The sequence below is a fragment of the Salmo trutta genome, chromosome 29 (assembly GCF_901001165.1).
Source record: "Salmo trutta chromosome 29, fSalTru1.1, whole genome shotgun sequence".
Lineage (NCBI taxonomy): Eukaryota > Metazoa > Chordata > Actinopteri > Salmoniformes > Salmonidae > Salmo > Salmo trutta.
In genome coordinates this window covers 43,479,896-43,505,963 of record NC_042985.1, presented here as the reverse complement: position 1 = coordinate 43,505,963, position 26,068 = coordinate 43,479,896, and the positions used below count along the sequence as shown (strand labels likewise).

Sequence of the window (26,068 nt, the reverse complement as noted above, 5' to 3'; positions counted from 1 at the left end):
TATGGCAAATATATCATTTAGCAGACAGACACTCTTATTCAGAACGACTCGGGACCTTATTGTCAGAAATAAATGATCTGAATCTGATGCAGTTCTAAAATAATTGACTGCTCTCCATTTCCATCTGTAAAATTCCAATTCAGGTAGATGACAACTATTATTTCATGAATTAATATTAATTAATTAGATAATGTATTATTGTTATTAATATTGTTATACATACTTATCAATTACAACTAGTCTGATTATTTAGGTTGTAATACACACAGCCTGAAACGAATGCCTGCAAAATCTTGTAAATGTTCCTTACAAGCAAGAATATTTAATATAATTACATTTAAACTTACTATACCGGTTTGTCCTTCATCTGCTCGAAATTTAAGACAAAGTATGCACAGGAAAGTATTGTTTACCTGACTTTTCAGAGAGCAGTACAGTTCTGCACCTAGGTAAAATTAGTTTTATATTGGATATTCAGTTTTGTTTCATGAATAGCTATTGAACCAATGATGCCATGATAGTTGTATATTCTGAATCAGGGGAGGATGGGGAACAATCAACACGTTTTCTTTGGTGAATTTTTCATTTTCTAAAATGTTTTATTCGGATTTCAATTTTCAGAAAAATCTAAAATTCCCACAAAAACAGTTTTCATTGTTTTTCATTCAGAATATACAATTTTCATTGTCATGGCATGCTAAAACTGAATATCCAACATTAGACTAAAATATATATTTTTTTTAATCAGAAAAAAACAATACTTTCCTATGGATATTCAGTTTTCGCATGCCATTGCTTCAATCGAGCAGTTGAAGCAACGGAGTTTAAATGTAATTTCATTATACATTCTGGCATGTAAAAGTACATAGTTTACATTTACACGATTTTGGAAGCATTCGTTTCAGGCTTTATATACAAATGAATTACCTGTGTACTACAGCCTGATTAATCAGACTATATTACAGTGTGGTCATAGAAGTCCTTGATCTCATGAATAAATTACACCAGCCCATTGTGCAACAGAAGGAAGCAGCTTGTTAGCTAGCTAGCTGGCTGAACTGTGGTGGCTAGAATTCGCACTGTAACGTTAGTGGAGAACAGAGCCAAGGAAAGTGCAGCCCTTCAATACAGCAGGCGAGCAGACCAGGCTGCCCGCAGTTATCAGGCCAGTTAGCGACATTATTGAGAGGGTAGGGCAGGGTTATCCATCAAAGTAGAACGCTTGGGTGACGGACAATGCTACACTGTTTTAAAATTAATTGAATTAAAGCTGTACTTTATTGAAATAGCACTGATGGTGCCGAGCGCTGCGGAGGGTCGCTAGTTAATGTTAGCTGGTTAAGTAACGTTAGCCTAAACAAGTTTCCTAGATAGACGAGCCTGGACAACCTTTCGACATTTTAACGTTAGTTAGCTACAGTAGCAACTTGTCCTGAAAGCTAACGTTAGATAGCTACGTTATTTTATCAGTACAATTTATCTTAATGAAACCGGGTCCCAAGCATCCAGAAAACGGGTTTGCGCATTACTGCCGCGGAGCTCAGACTGCAGCCACGCAGACCAACCCCGGGCAGTTGAAGTTGCAAGGTAAGCCAGCACCAGCAGCCACTTCACTCCATTGTCACTTAAAGCTAACGTTAGCTAGCATGTAGCTAAACAGCGAGCAGGCTAAACCATCATCTAGCTAGTTAGCTATAAAACCTATAGCTAGTGGTAGCACAGTACTGCCACATCATTGACTTTTGCTAACTAACGAGCTACATTTTGGTACAGGATATTTGTTACATCAGAGTTGTTTACTAACTAGCAGGGCACAGAGTTAGCTTGTTAGCCACAAATGGCCCAAGCCATTATTCGCATGTTATTCAATCGTCTCGTCATAGATTTAGGAAAGTAACGTTAACGTAAGTAGGCTACGTAGTTACGATTTTGTCTTGGCATTGAACTACTGTCTCGTAAAATATCCAAATTCGTCTCAAGTGTTAGCTAATGTTAGCTGGCTAGCAACCATTTCGTAAACACTGTCACACTGACCGTTGCCTTTATTTATACCCCATTCAAAATGTCTTCAATTTATTTCTTCCAATCATTGTGGTTTAAATATAACATAACTGTACCACTACAATATGAATAAGACAACGATAGTGTTTGTTTTACGAATGGGGGGCGACAATGGTCAGCTTTGCTAACGTTAGCGAATTTTTGTTGTCTTCATCGTTCGTTCAGATGAGAAGTAGCTAGTGATGTGCAGTTCGCGCACGATTGTTTTTTTTTAAGTCATGATTCCGAGTGACTCGGTTCATTTGTCGTTCGTTTGACCTGCTGGAGACGTATTCCGAACATCAACTGTCTATTTGCATGTTTAGAACGGATCAGTGATCGCATGGTGCAACAATGAATGCAATTAATTTATTGAATGGTATGATGGACACTGCTTTGTAGAACCAACACATACACTCAGCCTCAGTTCAACGAACTCGAGAACGAATCGTTTGGTTGCTGCAGTTCGCTAACGACAGGCTATTGTGCGAATCACTCACGGCAGTCAAGCGATGCATTCCGCCAAGTGTCTTTCACAATCTAGTCCGGTTGCGGCCACCACAAATACACCTCGTTTCAACTGTATCAAAACATTCTCATTTGTATGCCTAGCAAACAACAAATGTAGATTGTTTAAAGCACACTTACAAGTCTGTCACAGATGAAAGTTCCAATAAGCCCCTTATGGGCCTATCGGACATGTGAACGAGAGGCTTGTAGAATTATGACTCTTGAGTTTTCAGTGGCATCAGTTCATCTAAACCTAGGGTGTAGAAATACACCCACCAGTTGAAGCTCATTTACTGTACTTCCACACACTTTTCTAACTCTAAAATCCTATTTGGAGAACCGCAAAAAAATAAAATGTTCCTCCCAATACATTATGTACGTATGCAATAGGCATGCCCCTTTAAAAAAATGCAGGATTAAGGGCAGAGAGAACCCTTGGTTTACTAAGGAATTTACAAAAATCATAAGGGAACGAAATGCTATGTGGGCTAAAGCAAGAGGGACTGGTTTGGCAGATGATTGGATGGCTTTTAAACGTCTTCAAAATATGGGTGTGGCTATGATCCGTAAATTGAAAGCAGACCACTACCTGAAATCTACTTCACAAAATGTAAATAATCCATCCAAATTTTGGCAAGTAGTGAAAGGTTTGGAGTGTAGAAAAGATACACTGCTTCCTAAACAATTGTTGGTCGACACTCAGATTGTAACTGAGAGAACCTCCATTCTGAAAGCCTTGAACAAGCATTTTTTAGATGCAAGCAGTTTATTTGAAAAGGTCAAAGGTATAATTGAGCCCCCTATAAATTTACCTGACACCCCTGTGCACTCCTTCACCAGGTTTTCCTTTTCATCCTTCTCTGTTTCGGAAGTGTGTAAAGCCCTGAAAGAAATTGATTTAAAAAATCCCCTGGCCCTGATGAACTAGACCCCTGCCTCCTACACCTAGCCGCTGACATCTTTGCTCCCCCCTTAACCTCTCTAGGGTCGGCGGGACGAAATCATCCCACCTACGTAACAGCCAGTGGAATCCTGTGGCGCGTTATTCAAATACCTTAGAAATGCTATTACTTCAATTTCTCAAACATATGACTATTTTACACCATTTTAAAGACAAGACTCTCGTTAACGAAAGCAAAACAGTAGATTATGTCAGCAGAGTACCCAGCCAGAAATAATCAGACACCCATTTTTCAAGCTAGCATATAATGTCACAAAAACCCAGAAGACAGCTAAATGCAGCACTAACCTTTGATGATCTTCATCAGATGACACACCTAGGATATTATGTTATACAATACATGCATGTTTTGTTCAATCAAGTTCATATTTATATAAAAAAACAGCTTTTTACATTAGCATGTGACGTTCAGAACTAGCATACCCCCGCAAACTTCCGGGGAATTTACTAACAATTTACTAAATTACTCACGATAAACGTTCACAAAAAGGATAACAATTATTTTAAGAATTATAGATACAGAACTCCTCTATGCACTTGATATGTCTGATTTTAAAATAGCTTTTTGGTGAAAGCACATTTTGCAATATTCTAAGTACATAGCCCAGCCATCACGGGCTAGCTATTTAGACACCCGGCAAGTTTAGCCTTCACCAAAATCAGATTTACTATAAGAAAAATGTTATTACCTTTCCTGTTCTTCGTCAGAATGCACTCCCAGGACTTCTACTTCAATAACAAATGTTGGTTTGGTCCCAAATAATCCATCGTTATATCCAAACAGCGGCGTTTTGTTCGTGCGTTCTAGACACTATCCGAAATGGTAAATCAGGGTCGCGCGCATTTAGTGACAAAAAATTTCTAAATATTCCATTACCGTACTTCGAAGCATGTCAACCGCTGTTTAAAATCAATTTTTATGCAATTTATCTCGTAACAAAGCGATAATATTCTGACCGGGAATCTGCGTTTCGGTAAATAGAGGGAAAAACAGAAAGGCGGGGGCGGCCAGTGCACGAGCCTAAGCCCTTTGTCCTCTGATAGACCACTTAGCAAAAGCGCTCGTGTGTTTCAGCCAGGGCTTTGAATTACGTCATTCAGGCTTTTCCCGGGCTCTGAGAGCCCATTGGAGCCGTAGGAAGTGTCACGTAACAGCAGAGATCCTTTGTAATGAATAGAGATGACAAAGAAAGCCAATAAATGGTCAGACAGGCCACTTCCTGTAAAGGAATCTCTCAGGTTTTTGCCTGCCATATGAGTTCTGTTGTACTCACAGACACCATTCAATTTTCTATCCATATCTAATAAGTATATGCATATTCTAGTTACTGGATAGGAGTGGTAACCAGATTAAATCGGGTACGTTTTTTATCCGGCGGCGTAAATACTGCCCCCTAGCCCTAACAGGTTAACATCAAGCGTAAGGTTAAAAATACATGTTAAGGAAATCCTCAAGTTATGGAAATCTGCTTTTGTACTGCCTCTCCTGAAAGGTGGAGATCCCTCGCTACTTGACAACTATCGACCCATTTCAAAATTGTCTGTACTATCAAAGGTACTGGAGTCCTTAGTTAGTAGGCAGCTAAAGACCTACTTCCAAGAAAACAATATCTTAAATGGAATGCAATCAGGTTTTAGGTCTGGCCAGAGCACTGTTTCAGCAACATTGAAGGTTTTAAATGACATCCACTGTGCTCTTGATAAGAAGTTACATTGTGTGTCTGTTTTTATTGATTTGTTGAAGGCTTTTGACACCGTGGACCATGCTGTGTTAGTGCAAAGGTTAAAATGTTGTGGATTACTGGTCATGCTCTAGATAGGTAATTTATAAACCAATCAAATTGTACACAATGTGTAATGGCGGATGGTTGCAAATCTGAGTCCATAGAGGTGTGCTCAGGTGTTCCGCAAGGTTCTATTTTGGGCCCACTGTTGTTCATTTTGTATATCAACAACATTGGGGATCTTATTGAAACAGCGGATGTTCATTTTTATGCAGATGATACTGTTCTTTATTCAAGTGGTAGTAGTTTATATTTAGCTTTTGAAAATGCCCAAAGAGCATTTAACATCATTCAACAGAATCTGTATGATTTAAAGCTGATTCTAAATTCGGGTAAAACAAAATGCATGGTATTTTCAAATGCCAGGCATGTTACAAATCATGTCATTGCAAGTTAAAGTATATAGAGCAAGTTAAAGTGTACAAATATTTGGGTGTGTGGGTTGATGATAAGCAGAGCTTCACTGTGCATGTAGAGAACTTAATAAGGAAGCTCAAGCTGAAAATAGGATTTTATTACAGGCATAAGGCTTGTTTTTCTTTTGAGGCCAGGAAGAAGCTGGTACGATGTACATTACTGTCGGTTTTAGATTTTAGTGATGTTATATATATATATATATATATATATATATATATATATATATATATATATATATATATATATATATATATGCAGGCCTCAGCCACTACCCTGAGAGCACTTGATTCAGTGTATCATGCAGCCCTTAGGTTCATTACAAATCAGAAACGTCTAACACATTGTGATCTCTACAGCGCTGTTGGCTGGTCGTCATTGACCTTGCGTAGGCTTAAACACTGGTATACACTGATTTATAAGGCCATATTGGGTAAAATGCCATTTTCTCTGTTCTTTTTTAGTTAGGTCAGTAAATAAGTATCAATTACGGTCCCATTCTGATTTGCTTCTAACAGTACCAAAAATTAGAACAGGTCATGGTAGAAATAGTTTTAGTTACTTAGCACTGTGTTCCTGGAATTCTCTTTTGAACATTTTAAAATGTGACGATCTAGTTTCGTTGGCGGAGTTCAAACACTTGATCGATGTATATATTAAAGAAGAGTGTAATTGTTTTTAGGCCAGCTGTTTTTAGTCAAGATGTTTGTGTTTTTAAATGTATTATGTTTTTGTTGTACTGTATGTGTGTTTAGTTTTGTTTAATGTTGTGTATGTAATTTGTTTTGTCTGAAATGTTGTTCCCCTTGCTGCTATTGGACCAGGTCTCTCTTGGAAAAGAGATATTTATCTCAATGAGAATGAACCTGTATAAATAAAGGTCAAATAAAAAAATACAAATTATCACCAGTATATTAGGTTTAAAGGTCTGTGGAATGGTGTGTACAATGTACTTACTACTCAACCTCATCATACATAGGCTACATTGACCAATTTAGCCTACTTGTGGAACAGCGTGTAACAGTATAGCTTCCATCCCTCTCCTCGCCCCAACCTGGGCTTGAACCAGGGACCCTCTGCACACATCAACAACTGACACCCACGAAGCATCGTTACCCATTGCGCCACAAAAGCCACGGCCCTCGCAGAGCAAGGAGAACAACTACTTCAGGTCTCAGAGCGAGTGACGTCACCGATTGAAATGTTATTAGCGCGCACCACCGCTAACTAGCTAGCCATTTCACATTGGTTACAAGCACAACATGAAATAGATGCATAATACACGCAATCAAATACCGACATCAATGTGAAAGTAACCTGAGCATAAAACAGCTGACTGCGAATTCAAACTATGCCAGATAAACCCTACACATGCATTGAAATAAAAGGCATACGTCAAAGCAATTACTTAGGCCTACAATCGACAAGGACGCATAAAGACAAACAAACTCGACCAAGGAATTAAGAAAAATCTACACATTAAGGCCGCATCTGTGATTCAGCACCACTAAATGGAAAGTGCCTTGATACAGGTAGGCATAGTGGAGCACTGTGGGGTGTGGCTGAATAGACAGTGTCTCTGTCTAGTAGACAGCTACAATTAGGTTATGCAGTTTGTGGGCAGTTAGACATTTTCTGTGCACAGTTGAATAGCCCACATTGCTTATATGAAAATCATAACTGGCACTCAGATTTTTTTAAATTGTAAATTGTCAGTCATATGACAAAGGTTGCACACCCCCTGCTATAGGCTATATATTTAATTAAATACAATTTTATTGGTCACCTACACCATATTTAGCAGATGTATTGCGGATGTAGCGGATTGATTGTGTTCCTAGCTCTAAAAGTGAAGTAGTATCTAACAAGACACACATCTCAAAGTAAAATCATTTAAGAAATATATAATTATTAGGATGATCAATGTCGGAGTGGCATTGACTAGAATACAGTATGTTAACATTATTAAAGTGACCAGTGATTCCATGTATATGTACATAGGGCAGCAGCCTCTAAGGTGCAGGGTTGAGTATCCGGGTGGTAGCCGGCTAGTGATAGTGACTAATTTCAGGGCAGGGTACTGGGTTGAGGCCGACTAGTGATGGCTATTTAACAGTCTTATGTCCTTGCGGTAGAAGCTGTGTTTCAGTCTCTCTGTCCCAGCTTTGATGCATCTGTACTGACCCCGAGTTCTGGATGATAGCGGGGTGAACAGACTGTGACTCGGGTGGTTGATGTCTTTGATGATCTTTTTGGCCTTCCAGTGAAATTGGGTGCTGTAGGTGTCCTGGAGGGTGGACAGTGTGCCCAGTAATGTGTTGGGGAGACCCACCTCTGGAGAGCCCTGCGGTTGTGGGCGGTGCAGTTGCCATACCAGGCGGTGATGCTCTCAATGGTGCATCTGTAAAAGTTTGTGAGGCTCTTAGGGGCCAAGCTGAATTTCTTCAGCCACCTGAGGTTGAAGAGGCGCTGTTGCGCCGCCTTCACCACACTGTCTGTGTGGGTGGACCATTTCAGATTGTCAGTGATGTGTATGCCAAGGAACTTGAAGCTTTTCAGCTTCTCAACTGCGGACCCATCGACCCTCTGCTGTCTCCTGAAGTCCATGATCAGCTTCTTCATTTTGTTGACGTTGAGGCACCACTCTGCCAGGGCCTTCACCTCCTCCCTATAGGCTGTCTCGTCATTGTTGGTAATACGGCCTACTATTGTTGTGTCGTCTGCAAACTTGATGATCGAGTTGGAGTTGTGCATGGCCACCCAGTCATGGGTGAACAGGGAGTACAGGAGGGGGCTGAGCATGCACACTTCTGGGGCCCATGTGTTGAGGATCAGTGTAGTAGAGGTGTTGTTGGGGGCGGCCTGTCAGGAAGTCCAGGACCCAGTTGCACAGGTTGGGGTTCAGTCCAAGGGCCCCAAGCTAGGAGGGTACTATGGTGTTGAAGGCTGAGCTGTAGTCAATGAATAGCGATCTTACATAGGTATTCCTCTTGTCCAGATGCAGTGTGATGGCGATTGCATCGTCTGTGGATCTATTGGGGCGGTATGCAAATTGAAGTGGGTCTAGGGTGTCAGGTAAGGTGGAGGTGATATGATCCTTTACCAGCCTCTCAAAGCACTTCATAATGACAGAAGTGAGTGCTACAGGGCGATAGTCATTTAGTTCAGTTACCTTTGCTTTCTTGGGTATAGGAACAATGGTGGACATGTTGGAGCAAGTGAGGACAGCAGACTTACCCACGTCGGCCATGGAGAACGAGCACCCACAGTCTTCGGGAGCGGGCAGCATCGGTGGCACTGTGTTATCTTCAAGGGGGGCGAAGAAGGTGTTTAGCTTGTCCGGGAGCAAAGCGTTGGTTTCCGCAACGTGGCTGGTTTTCCCTTTCTAATCCGTAATTGTCTGGAGTCCCACCTTGCCGTGGTTAAATGTGCTGGTTCACACTTTCAGTTTTGTGTGAATGCTGCCATCTATCTGTGGTTTTGAGTTTGGGAAGGTTTTAATAGTCACAATGGGAACAACATTCCCTATACACTTCCTGATGAATTTTTTATTTTACCTTTTATTTAACTAGGCAAGTCAGTTAAGAACAAATTCTTATTTTCAGTGACAACCTAGGAACATGGGCAGAACTACAGATTTTTACCTTGTCAGCTCGGGGATTCAATCTGGCAACCTTTCGGTTACTAGTCCAACGCTCTAACCACTAGGCTACCTGCCGCCCCTATTCATGGATGCCAAAGGAAGCCAGACTTCCCTGAAAAAAAAACACAAAATACTTTATTCTTTAGCCTCTGTTTCATAAATGTTCTCCAATTCGCAAGAGGCTGAATGTATTTCACCGGAGAAAGCATCCGAGCGAACATAACAGTGCCCTCCTGTCTCACTATGTGTAGCGTATCTGCCTGATGCTGTCCAGTCAGAGTATGACATTGTTGCAGCCCGTAGCATTGAATGCAAGGGAAGCCAGCAAGCGTTTCGCCTCCCTTGATAATTGTTTTAAAATAAATTATAGCCAATCATCACTGCGCTAAACTGAGTGAGCTCAGCTGTGAATGGTCCTGGCGCCCCAAAAAAAAAAAGTGTCAAGGGAAGCCAGTTTGGATTCGGCTTCAGACCAATCACATCACAAGCCAAATTACATTATTTCCAGAAAAGAAAAGTGAATTGTTGTTGTCCTCCGGTGGCTGGCTGGCTAGCTAGCTAAAATCGTCCCTTTCCTAAATTAGACATGGATTGGGATTTGGACTTGTGGTTTGACTTAATTCTCTGTACTGTCCACTGATTATAATGGCGATTCTGATCCAACCATACATTTCATACATTTTTCCCCTGGCCTGAGAGCATGGAAGTTCAACATGTAGCTAGATGTAGTATACTAATGTTAACTAGCTGCCGTGGCGTATCGTTGCCCATGAAAGAAAGTTAGGCTAGCCAGCAAGTATTTCAGCCAGGTAGCCTAGGACAACAAAAACTAAAAGCATGTACTGTATGACAGCGTCATAGACCGTTTAGCCAACATGAAAGAGGAGGATGGCATTGGCGTTTCTCTACATGTAGGGTGAGTCAACATGTTTTTTCTACTTGCGCGCACACATACACATCAGTGCCATGGACAGCCACATCATATTTAGCCTACATTGAATGGACAAAATGTTGGTATCTTTTAGTTACCACTGTATTACATTTACGTCATTTAGCAGACGCTCTTATTCAGAGCGACTTACAAATTGGTGCATTCACCTTATGATATCCAGTGGAACAACCACTTTACAATAGTACATCTATATCTTTTTTTGGGGGGGGGGAGGGTTAGAAGGATTACTTAATCCTATCCCAGGTATTCCTTAAAGAGGTGGGGTTTCAGGTGTCTCCGGAAGGTGGTGATTGACTCCGCTGTTCTGGCATTGGGGTGCCAGAGCAGCGAACAGTTTTGACTGGGCTGAGCGGGAACTGTGCTTCCGCAGAGGTAAGGAGGCGAGCAGGCCAGAGGTGGATGAACGCAGTGCCCTTCTTTGGGTGTAGGGACTGATCAGAGCCTGAAGGTACGGAGGTGCCGTTCCCCTCACAGCTCCGTAGCCAAGCACCATGGTCTTGTAGCAGATGCGAGGTTCAACTGGAAGCCAGTGGAATGTGCGGAGGAGCGGGGTGACGTGAGAGAACTTGGGAAGGTTGAACACCAGACGGGCTGCGGCGTTCTGGATGAGTTGTAGGGATTTAATGGCACAGGCAGGGAGCCCCGCCAACAGCGAGTTGCAGTAATCCAGACGGCAGATGACAAGTGCCTGGATTAGGACCTGCGCCGCTTCCTGTGTGAGGCAGGGTCGTACTCTGCGAATGTTGTGAAGCATGAACCTACAGGATCGGGTCACCGCCTTGATGTTAGCGGAGAACGTCAGGGTGTTGTCCAGGGTCACGCCAAGGCTCTTAGCACTCTGGGAGTAGGACACCATGGAGTTGTCAACCGTGATGGTGAGATCATGGAACGGGCAGTCCTTCCCCGGGAGGAAAAGCAGCTCCATCTTGCTGACGTTCAGCTTGAGGTGGTGATCCGTCATCCACACTGATATGTCTGCCAGACATGCAGAGATGCGATTCGCCACCTGGTTATCAGAAGAGGGAAAGGAGAAGATTGTGTGTCGTCTGCGTAGCAATGATAGGAGAGACCATGTGAGGATATGACAGAGCCAAAAAAAAAAAAAAAAATGTAAGTGACTTGGTGTATAGCGAGAATAGGAGAGGGCCTAGAACTGAGCCCTGGGGGACACCAGTGGTGAGAGCACGTGGTGCGGAGACAGATTCTCGCCACGCCACCTGGTAGGAGCGACCTGTCAGGTAGGACGCAATCCAAGAGTGAGCCGCGCCGGAGATGCCCAACTCGGAGAGGGTGGAGAGGAGGATCTGATGGTTCACAGTATCAAAGGCAGCAGATGGGTCTAGAAGGATGAGAGCAGAGGAGAGAGAGTTAGCTTTAGCAGTGCGGAGAGCCTCCGTGACACAGAGAAGAGCAGTCTCAGTTGAATGACCAGTCTTGAAACCTGACTGATTTGTATCAAGAAGGTCATTCTGAGAGGGATAGCAAGAGAGCTGGCCAAGGACGGCACGCTCAAGAGTTTTGGAGAGAAAAGAAAGAAGGGATACTGGTCTGTAGTTGTTGACATCGGAGGGATCGAGTGTAGGTTTTTTGAGAAGGGGTGCAACTCTCACTCTCTTGAAGACGGAAGGGACATAGCCAGCGGTCAAGGATGAGTTGATGAGCGAGGTGAGGTAAGGGAGAAGGTCTCCGGAAATGGTCTGGAGAAGAGGGGAGGGGATAGGGTCAAGCGGGCAGGTTGTTGGGCGGCCGGCCGTCACAAGTCGCAAGATTTCATCTGGAGAGAGAGGGGAGAAAGAGGTCAAAGCATAGGGTAGGGCAATGTGAGCAGGACCAGCGGTGTCGTTTGACTTAACAAACGAGGATCGGATGTCGTCAACCTTCTTTTCAAAATGGTTGACAAATTCATCCGCAGAGAGGGAGGGGAAGGAGGATTTAGGAGGGAGGAGAAGGTGGCAAAGAGCTTCCTAGGGTTAGAGGCAGATGCTTGGAATTTAGAGTGGTAGAAAGTGGCTTTAGCAGCACTAAGCATAGACTAAGCATAGGTGATTCGATGATATTGAAATGATGCTGGAATAATGGCGGCAGCTCCTGTTTTCTTTGCGACCATGCTGTAGGTCATGTAACTGTTAGTTAATGCAATTATGTTTTGTGGACTTTACTGGACAGATGTTGTTCTCCGGTGTTGTAATGACACAAATGTGTGGTTGAATTTATTCTGCCACTGTGTCTTCTTATTTTCTCAGCCTTAGGCCTATATACCACGGTCGCAAGGCATATGAACTAACAGATTATAGAGCAAACGCCACCATTATCACAACACACGGGTTGTAATTAGAGGTCGACCGATTTTATGATTTTTCAACGCCGATACCGATTAATCGGCCGTTTTTAAAAATGTTTTATTATTATTATTTTCTGTATGTATGTATGTATGTATGTATGTATGTATGTATGTATGTATGTGTGTGTGTGTGTGTGTGTGTATGTATGTGTATATATATATGTGTATATGTATGTGTAATAATGACAGTTACAACAATCTGAATGAACAATGAACCCTTTTATTTTAACTTAATATAATACATCAATAAAATCTATTTAGTCTCAAATAAATAATGAAACATGTTCAATTTGGTTTAAATAATGAAAAAACACAGTGTTGGAGAAGAAAGTAAAAGTGCAATATGTGCCATGTAAAAAAGCTAACGTTTAAGTTCCTTGCTCAGAACATGAGAACATATGAAAGCTGGTGGTTCCTTTTAACATGAGTCTTCAATATTCCCAGGTGAGAAGTTGTAGTTATTATAGGACTATTTCTGTCTATACCACTTGTATTTCATATACCTTTGACTATTGGATGTTCTTATAGGTACTATAGTTTTGCCAGCCTAATCTCGGGAGTTGATAGGCTTGAAGTCATAAACAGCGCAATGCTTGAAGCACAGCGAAGAGCTGCTGGCAAATGCAGGAAAGTGCTGTTTGAATGAATACTTACGAGCCTGCTGCTGCCTACCACCGCTCAGTCAGACCGCTCTATCAAATATCAAATCATAGACTTAATTATAATATAATAACACACAGAAATATGAGCCTTATTATTTCAGTGAAATACGGAACCGTTCTGTATTTTATCTAACGGGTGGTATCCCTAAGTCTAAATATTGCTGTTACATTGCACAACCTTCAATGTTATAACTATGTACAATTCTGGGAAATTAATTACGGTCTTTGTTAAGGAAGAAATGGTCTTCACACAGTTCGCAACGAGCCAGACAGCCAAAACTGCTGCATATACCCTGACTCTGCTTGCACAGAACGCAAGAGAAGTGACACAATTTACCTATTTAAAAGAAATTCATGTTAGCAGGCAATATTAACTAAATATGCAGGTTTAAAAATATATACTTGTGTATTGATTTTAAGAAAGGCCTTGATGTTTATGGTTAGGTACACATTGGTTACAACGACAGTGCTTTTTTCGCGAATGCGCTTGTTAAATCATCACCCGTTTGGCGAAGTAGGCTGTGATTCGATGATAAATTAACAGGCACCGCATCGATTTATATGCAACGCAGGACAAGCTAGATAAACTAGTAATATCATCAACCATGTGTAGTTAACTAGTGATTATGTTAAGATGTATTGTTTTTTATAAGATAAGTTTAATGCTAGCTAGCAACTTACCTTGGCTCCTTGCTGCACTCGCGTAACAGGTATTCAGCCTGCCACGTAGTCTCCTCGTGGAGTGCAATGTAATCGGCCATAATCGGTGTCCAAAAATGCCGATTACTGATTGTTATGAAAACTTGAAATCGGCCCTAATTATTCGGTCGACCTCTAGTTGCCATACCAAGCGGTGATACAGCCCGTCAAGATGCTCTAAATGGTTCAGCTGTTGAACCTTTTGTGGACATGAGGGCCAAATTGTTTTAGCCTCGTGAGGGGGAAGGGGCATTATCGTGCCTTCTTCACGACTGTATTGCTGTGTGTGGACCATGATAATTCCTTGGTAATGTGGTCCGAGGAACTTGAAGCTCTCCACCCACTCCACTACAGCTCCGTTGATGTAGATAGGGGTGTGCTCGGCCCTCTGTTTCCTGTAGTCCACAATCCGCTCCTTTTGTCTTGCTGATGCTGAGGGAGAGGTTGTTGTCCTGGCACCGCACTGCCAGGTCACTGACCTCCTCCCTATAGGGTGTCTCATTGTCAGTGATCAGGCCAACCACCGTGTCATCAGCCAACTTAATGATGTTGGAGACGTGTGCAGCCATGCAGTCGTGGGTGAACAGGGAGTACTAAGCACGCACCCCTGAGGTGCCCACGTGTTGAGGGTCTGCTTGGTGGATGTGTTGTTGCCTACCCTCGCCACCTGGGGGCGGCTCGTCAGGAAGTCCAGGATCCAGTTGCAGAGGGAGGTGTTCAGTCCCAGGATTCTGAGCTTAGTGACGAGCTTGGAGGGCAATATGGTGCAGAGCTGTAGTCAATGAACAGGGAACTTGTGTAGGTGTTCCTCTTGTCCAGGTGGGAAAAGGCAGTGTGGAGTGCAATAGAGATTGTGCCAACTGTGCAGTGAAGTGTGAAATGTCAGTGAAGACACTTGCCAGCTGGTCAGCACATGCTCTGAGTGTACGCGTCTTGTTAATCCGTCTGGCCCTGCGGCCTTGTGAATGTTAACCTGTTTGATGGTCTTACTCACATCAGCTACAGAATGCAAGATCACACAGTCACCCGGAACAGCTGTTGCTCTCAAGCCCTGACACATCTGACGAGCGTCAGAGCCAGCGTAGTAGGATTCAATCTTAATCCTGTTTTGACTTTTGACTGTTTTATGGCTCGTCAGATGTCGTAGCGGATTTCAATGAGCGTGGCTCCCGCTACCTTGAAAGCTGCAGCTCTAGCCTTTAGCTCAGTGTGGATGGTGCCTGTAATCCATGGCTTCTGGTTGGGGTTGTTCTCGATGCACTTATTAATGAAGCCGGTGACTGATGTGGTGAACTTGTCAATATTATCGGATGAATCCCAGAACATATTCCAGTCTGTACTAGCAAAACAGTCCTTTAGCTTAGCATCATCGGACCACTTCCGTATTGAGCGGGTCACTGGTACTTCCTGTTTATGAGTTTTTGCTTGTAAGGGAGTGAACTTTATTCATAATAAGGGTTACATGGAGAAAATCTTACCTCCTGAAATGAAAATACACTGCTCAAGAAAATAAAGGGAACATTTAAACAACACAATGTAACTCCAAGTCAATCACACTTCTGTGAAATCAAACTGTCCACTTAGGAAGCAACACTGATTGACAATAAATTTCACATGCTGTTGTGCAAATGGAATAGACAACAGGTGTAAATTATAGGCAATTAGCAAGACACCCCCAATAAAGGAGTGGTTCTGCAGGTGGGGACCACAGACCACTTCTCAGTTCCTATGCTTCCTGGCTGATGTTTTGGTCACTTTTGAATGCTGGCGGTGCTTTCACTCTAGTGGTAGCATGAGACGGAGTCTACAACCCACACAAGTGGCTCAGGTAGTGCAGCTCATCCAGGATGGCACATCAATGCGAGCTGTGGCAAGAAGTTTTGCTGTCTCTGTCAGCGTAGTGTCCAGAGCATGGAGGCGCTACCAGGAGACAGGCCAGTACATCAGGAGACGTGGAGGAGGCCGTAGGAGGGCAACAACCCAGCAGCAGGACCGCTACCTCCGCCTTTGTGCAAGGAGGAGCAGGAGAAGCACTGCCAGAGCCCTGCAAAATGACCTCCAGCAGGCCACAAATGTGCATGTGTCTGCTCAAACGGTCAGAAACAGACTCCATGAGGGTGGTATGAGGGCCCGACGTCCACAGGTGGGGGTTGTGCTTACAGCCCAACACCGTGCAGGACGTTTGGCATTTGCCAGAGAACACCAAGATTGGCAAATTCGCCACTGGCGCCCTGTGCTCTTCACAGATGAAAGCAGGTTCACACTGAGCACATGTGACAGAGTCTGGAGACGCCGTGGAAAACGTTCTGCTGCCTGCAACATCCTCCAGCATGACCGGTTTGGCGGTGGGTCAGTCATGGTGTGGGGTGGCATTTCTTTGGGGGGCTGCACAACCCTCCATGTGCTCGCCAGAGGTAGCCTGACTGCCATTAGGTACCGAGATGAGATCCTCAGACCCCTTGTGAGACCATATGCTGGTGCGGTTGGCCCTGGGTTCCTCCTAATGCAAGACCATGCTAGACCTCATGTGGCTGGAGTGTGTCAGCAAGAGGAAGGCATTGATGCTATGGACTGGCCCGCCCGTTCCCCAGACCCCAGAGCACATCTGGGACATCATGTCTCGCTCCATCCACCGACGCCACGTTGCACCACAGACTGTCCAGGAGTTGGTGCATGCTTTAGTCCAGGTCTGGGAGGAGATCCCTCAGGAGACCATCCGCCACCTCATCAGGAGCATACCCAGGCGTTGTAGGGAGGTCATACAGGCACGTGGAGGCCACACACACTACTGAGCCTCATTTTGACTTGTTTTAAGGACATTACATCAAAGTTGGATCAGCCTGTAGTGTGGTTTTCCACTTTAATTTTGAGTGTGACTCCAAATCCAGACCTCCATGGGTTGATAAATTGGATTTCCATTGATTATTTTTGTGATTTTTGTTGTCAGCACATTCAACTATGTAAAGAAAAAAGTATTTAATAAGATTATTTCTTTCATTCAGATCTAGGATGTGTTGTTTAAGTGTTCCCTTTATTTTTTTGAGCAGTATATATACACTACGTAACCAAATGTATGTGAACACCTGCTTGTCGAACATATCCCCCCCCCCCCCAGCCCTGGACCATTATTAATCCTCCACCAAATTTTAAAGTTGGCACTATGCATTGGGGCAGGTAGCGTTCTCCTGGTATCCGCTAAACCCAGATTAGTCCGTCTGACTGCTAGATGGTGAAGAGTGATTCATCATTCCAGCGAACACGTTTCCACTGATCCACTGTTTCCACTGATTAGGCTTGTGTGTAGCTGCTCGGCCATGGAAACCCATTTCATGAAGCTCCCGACGAACAGTTATTGTGCCGTCGTTGCTTCGAGGCAGTTTGGAACTCGGTAGTGAGTTGCAACCGAGGACAGATTTTTATGTGCTACACGCTTCAGCACTCGGCGGTCCCGTTCTGTGAGCTTGTGTGGCCTACCACTTCGCGGCTGAGCCTTTGTTGCTCCTAGACATTTCCACTTTACAATAACAGCACTTACAGTTGACCGAGGCACCTCTAGCAAGGCAGAAATTTGATGAACTGACTAGTTGGAAAGGTGGCATCCTATGACGGTGCCAGGTTGAAAGTCACTGAGCTCTTCTGTAAGGCCATTCTACTGCCAATGTTTGTCTATGGCGATTGCATGGCTGTGTTCTCAATTTTATACACCTGACAGCAACGGCTGTGGCTGAACTAGCCGAATCCATTAATTTGAAGGGGTGTCCACATACTCTTGGTCATGTAGTGTATACTAGGTGCACTTGATCTCACATGCCCAACTAGAAGAGGACAGGTAGGCTACTGAAGTTGACACAGCGTATTTTGAGTGTGTGTGAATAATGTGATAAAGATCAAATCACATTTATTTATGAAGCCCTTCTTACATCAGCTGATATCTCAAAGTGCTGTACAGAAACCCAGCCTAAAACCCCAAACAACAAGCAATGCAGGTGTAGAAGCACGGTGGCTGGGAAAAACTCCCTAGAAAGGCCAGAACCTAGGAAGAAACCTAGAGAGGAACCAGGCTATGAGGGTTGGCCAGTCCTCTTCTGGCTGTGCCGGGTGGAGATTAATACAGAACATGGCCAAGATGTTCAAATGTTCATAGATGACCAGCAGGGTATAATAATAATAATAATAATAATAATAATAATAATAATAATAATCACAGTGGTTGTCAAGGGTGCAACAGGTCAGCACCTCAGGAGTAAATGTCAGTTGGCTTTTCATAGCCGATCATTCAGTGTCTACCGCTCCTGCTGTCTCTAGAGAGTTGAAAACACCAGGTCTGGGACAGGTAGCACGTCCGGTGAACAGGTCAAGGTTCCATAGCTGCAGGCAGAACAGTTGAAACTGGAGCAGCAGCACGGCCAGGTGGACTGGGGACAGCAAGGAGTCATCAGGCCAGATAGTCCTGAGGCATGGTCCTAGGGCTCAGGTCCTCTGAGAGAGAGAGCATACTTAAATTCACACAGGGCACTGGATAAGACAGGAGAAATAATCCAGATATAACAGACTGACTCTAGCCCCCCGACACACAAACTACTGCAGCATAAATACTGGAGGCTGAGACAGGAGGGGTCGGGAGACACTGTGGCCCCATCCCGACGATACCCCCGGACAGGGCCAAACAGGCAGGATATAACCCCACCCACTTTGCCAAAGCACAGCCCCACACCGCTAGAGTGATATCTTCAACAACCAATTTATCATCCTGAGACAAGGCCGAGTATAGCCCACAAAGATCTCTGCCACGGCACAACCCAAGGGGGGACACCAACCCAGACAGAAAGATCACGTCAGTGACTCAACCCACTCAAGTGACACACCCCTCCTCAGGACAGCATGGAAGAGCACCAGTAAGCCAGTGACTCAGCCCCTGTAATAGGGTTAGAGGCAGAGAATCCTAGTGGAGAGAGGGGAACCGGCCAGGCAGAGACAGCAAGAGCGGTTCGTTGCTCCAGTGCCTTTCCGTTCACCTTCACACTCCTGGGCCAGACTACACTCAATCATAGGACCAACTGAAGAGATGGGTCTTCATTAAAGACTTAAAGGTTGAGACCGAGTCTGCGTCTCTCACATGGGTAGGCAGAGATGTGCTTTTAATACAATAGGTAGGCTAACGCATACAAATAAGAAAGAAAACGTTTCCAAATAATCTGCAGGACAACAAAAATATTTTCATCCCAAAGTCTGACCGCCCGCTCCCGCCCTCAAAAGGAAAAATGTAGACCGTGCCGCACTTATCTCTGTCGGGACCTGCGGGAATGCAGCCCACCAGATCGAGACACTTTTTGTCCTTTGTTCTTCACTCTCTGTCGACGTCCCCCTTCATCTCATCATATAATTCAATAAGATTAATCAGTTTTGCACAGCTTTCCAAGGTCTTTTGAATCACTTTTGTTTGTGTACAGTCGTGGCCAAAAGCTTTGAGAATGACACAAATATGAATTTCCTCAAAGTTTGCTACTTCAGTGGCTTTAGATATTTTTGTCAGATGTTACTATGGAATACTGAAGTATCATACAAGCATTTCATAAGTGTCAAAGGCTTTTATTGACAATTACATGAAGTTGATTGCAGAGTCAATATTTGCAGTGTTGACCCTTCTTTTTCAAGACTCTGCAATCTGCCCTGGCATGCTGTCAATTAACTTCTGCGCCACATCCTGACTGATGGCAGCCCATTCTTGCATAATCAATGCTTGGAGTTTGTCAGAATTTGTGGGTTTTTGTTTGTCCATCCGCCTCTTGAGGATTGCCCACAAGTTCTCAATGGGATTAAGGTCTGGGGAGTTTCCTGGCCATGGACCCAAAATATCGTTGGTTTGTTCCCCGAGCCACTTAGTGCTCCATCATGCTGGAAAAGGCATTGTTCGTCACCAAACTGTTCCTGGATGGTTGGGAGGAGTTGCTCTCAGAGGATGTGTTGGTACCATTCTTTATTCATGGCTGTGTTCTTAGGCAAAATTGTGAGTGAGCCCAATCCCTTGGCTAAGAAGCAACCCCACACATGAATGGTCTCAGGATGCTTCACTGTTGGCATGACACAGGACTGATGGTAGCGCTCACCTTGTCTTCTCTGGACAAGCTTTTTTCCAGATGCCCCAAACAATCGGAAAGGGGATTCATCAGAGAAAAGGACTTTACCCCAGTCCTCAGCAGTCCAATCCTTGTACCTTTTGCAGAATATCAGTCTGTCCCTGATGTTTTTCCTGGAGAGAAGTTGCTTCTTTGCTGCCCTTCTTGACACCAGGCCATCCTCCAAAAGTCTTCACCTCACTGTGCGTGCAGATGCACTCACACCTGCCTGCTGCCATTCCTGAGCAAGCTCTGTACTGGTGGTGCCCCGATCCCGCAGCTGAATGAACTTTAGGAGACGATCCTGGCGCTTGCTGAACTTTCTTGGGCTCCCTGAAGCCTTCTTCACAACAATTGAACCACTCTCTTTAAAGTTCTTGATGATCCGATAAATGGTTGATTTGGGTGCAATCTTACTGGCAGCAGTATCCTTGCCTGTGAAGCCCTTTTTGTGCAAAGCAATGATGACGGCACGTGTTTCCTTGCAGGTAACCATGGTTGACAGAGGATGAACAATGATTCCAAGCACCACCCTCCTTTTGAAGCTTCCAGTCTGTTATTCGAACTTAATCAGCATGACAGTGTTCTCCAGCCTTGTCCTCGTCAACACTCACACCTGTGTTAACTTTGCCGTGCAGCCAGTGAAAAATCAGAGCGCCAAATTCAAAAACAACAAAATGTCATAATTCAAATTTCTCAAACATACAACTATTTTACACCATTTTATAGATAAACATCTTCTTAATCCAACCACGTTGTCCGATTTCAAAAAGGCTTTACAGGGAAAGCATAAAGTTAGATTATGTTAGGACAGTACATGGACAAAAAATCACACACAGCCATTTTCAATGCAAGGACAAGCGTCACCAAAAGCAGAAAAACGGCTAACATTATGCACTAACCTTTGACAATCTTCATCAGATGACACTCCTAGGACATTATGTTAGAACAAAAAATGCATGTATTGTCTATCAAGTTAATATTTATATCTAAAAACAGCATTTTACATTGGCGCGTGACGTTCAGAAAATGTATTTCCCCCAGCACAACAATTTACAAAAATACTCAGTATAAACGTTGATAAAATATTAAACTGTTATTCAAAGAATTATAGATTAACATCTCCTGAATGCAACCGCATTGACAGATTTCAAAATAACTTTACTGTGAAAGCACACTTTGCAATAATCTGAGTACTGCGCTCAGAAAAATACCTCAGGCAATTACAGATACCCACCATTTTGGAGTCATCTAAATGCATAAATAGCATCAGAAATATTCACTTACCTTTAATAATCTTCATCAGAAGGCACTTCCAGGAATCCCAGGTCCACAATAAATGTTGTTTTGTTCGATAAAGTTCATAATTTATGTCCAAATAACTCCATGTTGTTTGCGCGTTCAGTAAGCTACTCAAAATGTAGGACGCGCGAGGAAAATGACACGACGAAAAGTAAAAAAAATACATCTATTTACGTTGTATAGCATCAATCTTTAGGGCCTTAAGAATGTGACAATTCAGTAATATTCCAACCGGACGATTCCATTGTCTTGAAAAACGTTTTGGAACAGAGCTACCTCATCACGTGAATGCGCGCCAATGAACTGTCCTTCCCTGGGTCACCAACTTCCCAGCCTTCTTGTTCGGTCTCTGTTCATCATAGACGCCTCAAACAACTTTCTAAAGACTGTTGACATCTAGTGGAAGCCTTAGGAAGTGCAAAATGAACCCTAACTCACTGTGTGTTCGATTGGCAATGACTTGAAAAAACTACAGGCACCAGATTTTCATTTCCTGGTTGTATTTTTCTCAGGTTTTTGCCTGCTGTATGAGTTCTGTTATACTCAGACACCATTCAAACAGTTTTAGAAACTTCAGAGTGTTTTCTATCCAAATCTACTAATAAAATGCAAATATTTGACTCTGGGCCAGAGTTTTAGGCCGTTTACTCTGGGCACGCTTTTCATCCGAAATCGAAAATACTGCCCCCTATACCTTGACAGGTTAATGAGAGAATCACTGACATGTCAGCTGGTCCTTTTGTGGCGGGGCTGAAATGCAGTGGAAATGTTTTGGGGGGGGATTCAGTCCCTCTTTGCCATGCAAATGAACTTTGCAATTATTTGCAATTCATCTGATCACTCTTCATAACATTCTGGAGAATATGCAAATTGCCATCATACAAACTGAGGCAGCAGACTTTGAAGATTAATATTTGTGTCATTCTCAAAACTTTTGGCCACGACTGTACATCCTCTATGTTCAGAAATATTGGCGGTGGTGTGACTGAGGGCTTAACTAAAAATAAAGCTTGTAAGCAGCAGTTGATATGACTGATCTGCGGGTTGGGAATTGGGAGGGTTCTCTGATGTGTGCGTGTGTGTGCAGCGTGAGTGTTTTAAGATGGGTAGGGGGTTTGAGGTTTCCCCTAGGTTTCCCCTAGGAACTACAAGTGTTTTCCAGCTGATGCCTTGTTGACCATGAATCATGACCAAGCCAAGGAGTAGCTACATTTTATACTATTACTATGAACACACTTGCTCACGTAGGTGTCTGATACACCAATGTTGTTATTTGAACTTTGTATCAAGTCCCAGTCCAAGACCTTCCTGTGCTGTGAAACATTTGCACTTACGGCGTCTGCAAATACCTCCCTCCTTCAGAGCATGTGTGCAGCTACAGTGAGGGAAAAAAGTATTTGATCCCCAGCTGATTTTCTACATTTGCCCACTGACAAAGAAATGATCAGTCTATAATTTTAATGGTAGGTTTATTTGAACAGTGAGAGACAGAATAACAAAAAAATCCAGAAAAACGCATGTCAAAAATGTTATAAATTGATTTGCATTTTAATGAGGGAAATAAGTATTTGACCCCTCTGCAAAACATGACTTAGTACTTGGTGGCAAAACCTTTGTTGGCAATCACAGAGGTCAGACGTTTCTTGTAGTTGGCCACCAAGTTTTCACACATTTAAGGAGGGATTTTGTCCCACTCCTCTTTGCAGATCTTCTCCAAGTCATTAACCTCTCTAGGGTATGTGGGACAAAATCGTCCCACCTACTCAACAGCCAGTGGAATCCCGTGGCGCGATATTCAAATACCTTAGAAATGCTATTACTTCAATTTCTCAAAAATATGGCTATTTTACACCATTTTAAAGACAAGACTCTCGTTAATCTAACCACACTGTCCGATTTCAAAAAGGCTTTACAACGAAAGCAAAACATTAGATTATGTCAGCAGAGTACCCAGCCAGAAATAGTCAGACACCCATTTTTCAAGCTAGCATATAATGTCACAAAAACCAAAACCACAGCTAAATGCAGCACTAACCTTTGATGATCTTCATAAGATGACTCTCCTAGGACATTATGTTATACAATACATGCATGTTTTGTTCAATCAAGTTCATATTTATATCAAAAACCAGCTTTTTACATTAGCATGTGACGTTCAGAACTAGCATACCCACCGCAAACTTCCGGTGAATTTACTAAATTACTCACAATAAACGTTTACAAAAAGCATAACAATTATTTTAAGAATTATAGATACAGAACTCCTTTATGCAATCGCGGTGTCCGATTTTAAAATAGCTTTTCGGCAAAAGCACATTTTGCAATATTCTGAGTAGATAGCTCGCCATCACAGGCTAGCTATTTTGACACCCACCAAGTTTGGCACTTACCAAACTCAGATTTACTATAAGAAAAATTGGATTACCTTTGCTGTTCTTCATCAGAATGCACTCCCAGGACTTCTACTTCATCCACAAATGTTGTTTTGGTTCAAAATAATCCATAGTTATGTTCAAATATCCTCTGTTTTGTTCTTGCGTTCAAGACACTATCTGAAGGGTGACGTGCGGACGCGTATCGTGACAAATAAATTCAAAATATTCCATTACCGTACTTCGAAGCATGTCAAACGCTGTTTAAAATCAATTTTTATGCGATTTTTCTCGTAAAAAAGCGATAATATTCCGACCGGGAGACGTCCTTTCCGTTCAAAGACTCAAAATCTAAAATGGACTCTTCACGTGCACGTGCGCGCACCCGTCTCATTGTTCTCAGATCGACCACTTACCAAATGCGCTACTGTTTTTCAGCCTGGGACAGCAGAGTCATCATTCAACGTTCTGGCGCCTTCTGAGAGCCTATGGGAGCCTCAGAAAGTGTCACGTTACAGCAGAGATCCTTTGTTTTCAATAAAGAGAGTGTAGAAGGCCAAGAAATGGTCAGAGAGGGCACTTCCTGTACAAAATCTTCTCAGGTTTTTGCCTGCCATATGAGTTATGTTATACTCACAGACACCATTCAAACAGTTTTAGAAACTTTAGGGTGTTTTCTATCCAAATCAAACAATTATATGCATATTCTAGTTTCTGGGCAGTGGTAATAACCAGATTAAATCGGGTACGTTTTTTTATCCGGATGTGAAAATACTGCCCCCTACCCTAGAGAGGTTAAGGTTTCGAGGCTGACGTTTGGCAACTCGAACCTTCAGCTCCCTCCACAGATTTTATATGGGATTAAGGTCTGGAGACTGGCTAGGCCACTCCAGGACCTTAATGTGCTTCTTCTTGAGCCACTCCTTTGTTTCCTTGGCCGTGTGTTTTGGGTCATTGTCATGCTGGAATACCCATCCACGACCCATTTTCAATGCCCTGGCTGAGGGAAGGAGGTTCTCACCCAAGATTTGACGGTACATGGCCCGGTCCATCGTCCCTTTGATGGGGTGATGTTGTCCTGTCCCCTTAGCAGAAAAACACCCCCAAATCATGATGTTTCCACCTCCATGTTTGACGGTGGGGATGGTGTTCTTGGGGTCATAGGCAGCATTCCTCCTCCTCCAAACACGGCGAGTTGAGTTGATGCCAAAAAGCTCCATTTTGGTCTCATCTGACCACCACACTTCCACCCAGTTGTCCTCTGAATCATTCAGCTGTTCATTGGCAAACTTCAGACGGGCATGTATATGTGCTTTCTTGAGCAGGGGGACCTTGCGGGCGCTGCAGGATTTCAGTCCTTCACGGCGTAGTGTGTTACCAATTGTTTTCTTGGTGACTATGGTCCCAGCTGCTTTGAGATCATTGACAAGATCCTCCCGTGTAGTTCTGGGCTGATTCCTCACCATTCTCATGATCATTGCAACTCCACGAGGTGAGATCTTGCATGGAGCCCCAGGCCGAGGGAGATTGACAGTTATTTTGTGTTTCTTCCATTTGCGAATAATCGCACCAACTGTTGTCACCTTCTCACCAAGCTGCTTGGCGATGGTCTTGTAGCCCATTCCAGCCTTGTGTAGGTCTACAATTTTGTCCCTGACATCCTTGGAGAGCTCTTTGGTCTTGGCCATGGTGGAGAGTTTGGAATCTGATTTGATTGATTGCTTCTGTGGAGAGGTGTCTTTTATACTGGTAACAAACTGAGATTATGAGCACTCCCTTTAAGAGTGTACTCCTAATCTCAGCTCGTTACCTGTATATTAGACACCTGGGAGCCAGACATCTTTCTGATTGAGAGAGGGCCAAATACTTATTTCCCTCATTAAAATGCAAATAAATGTATAACATTTTTGACATGTGTTTTTCTGGATTTTTGTTGTTGTTATTCTGTCTCTCACTGTTCAAATAAACCTACCATTAAAATTATAGACTGATCATTTCTTTGTCAGTTGGCAAATGTACAAAATCAGCAGGGGATCAAATACTTTTTTCCCTCACTGTACAGGTTGGATGACAAAAATTCCAGTTGGCCTGCAGTGGAGTGGATGGTCCATCAGGACTGATTAACAGACACTGAAGAGAGCCACGATCTATTGATGGGTCCGTACCTCCCAAGTCATAACACAAAGGCTGTTAACAGTATTAACTCTGAAGTGATACGTGTTCCCATGTCTCACTAGAAAAGTGTCTTTGTATGTGTTCTGAATGAGGAGGG

The 26,068-nt window shown here is 43.3% G+C and overlaps 1 protein-coding gene across 1 annotated transcript in view; it reads left to right on the top strand.

The window, feature by feature from the left end:
* Nucleotides 1–1,019: 1,019 nt before the first annotated feature.
* Nucleotides 1,020–26,068, top strand: part of LOC115167663 (zinc finger MIZ domain-containing protein 2) — a 94,358-nt gene continuing 69,309 nt past the window's right edge. Inside the window, exon 1 of the mRNA XM_029722279.1 lies at nucleotides 1,020–1,587. The gene's annotated coding sequence lies outside the window, so the exon portion shown is untranslated. The remainder of the gene's footprint in view (nucleotides 1,588–26,068) is intronic.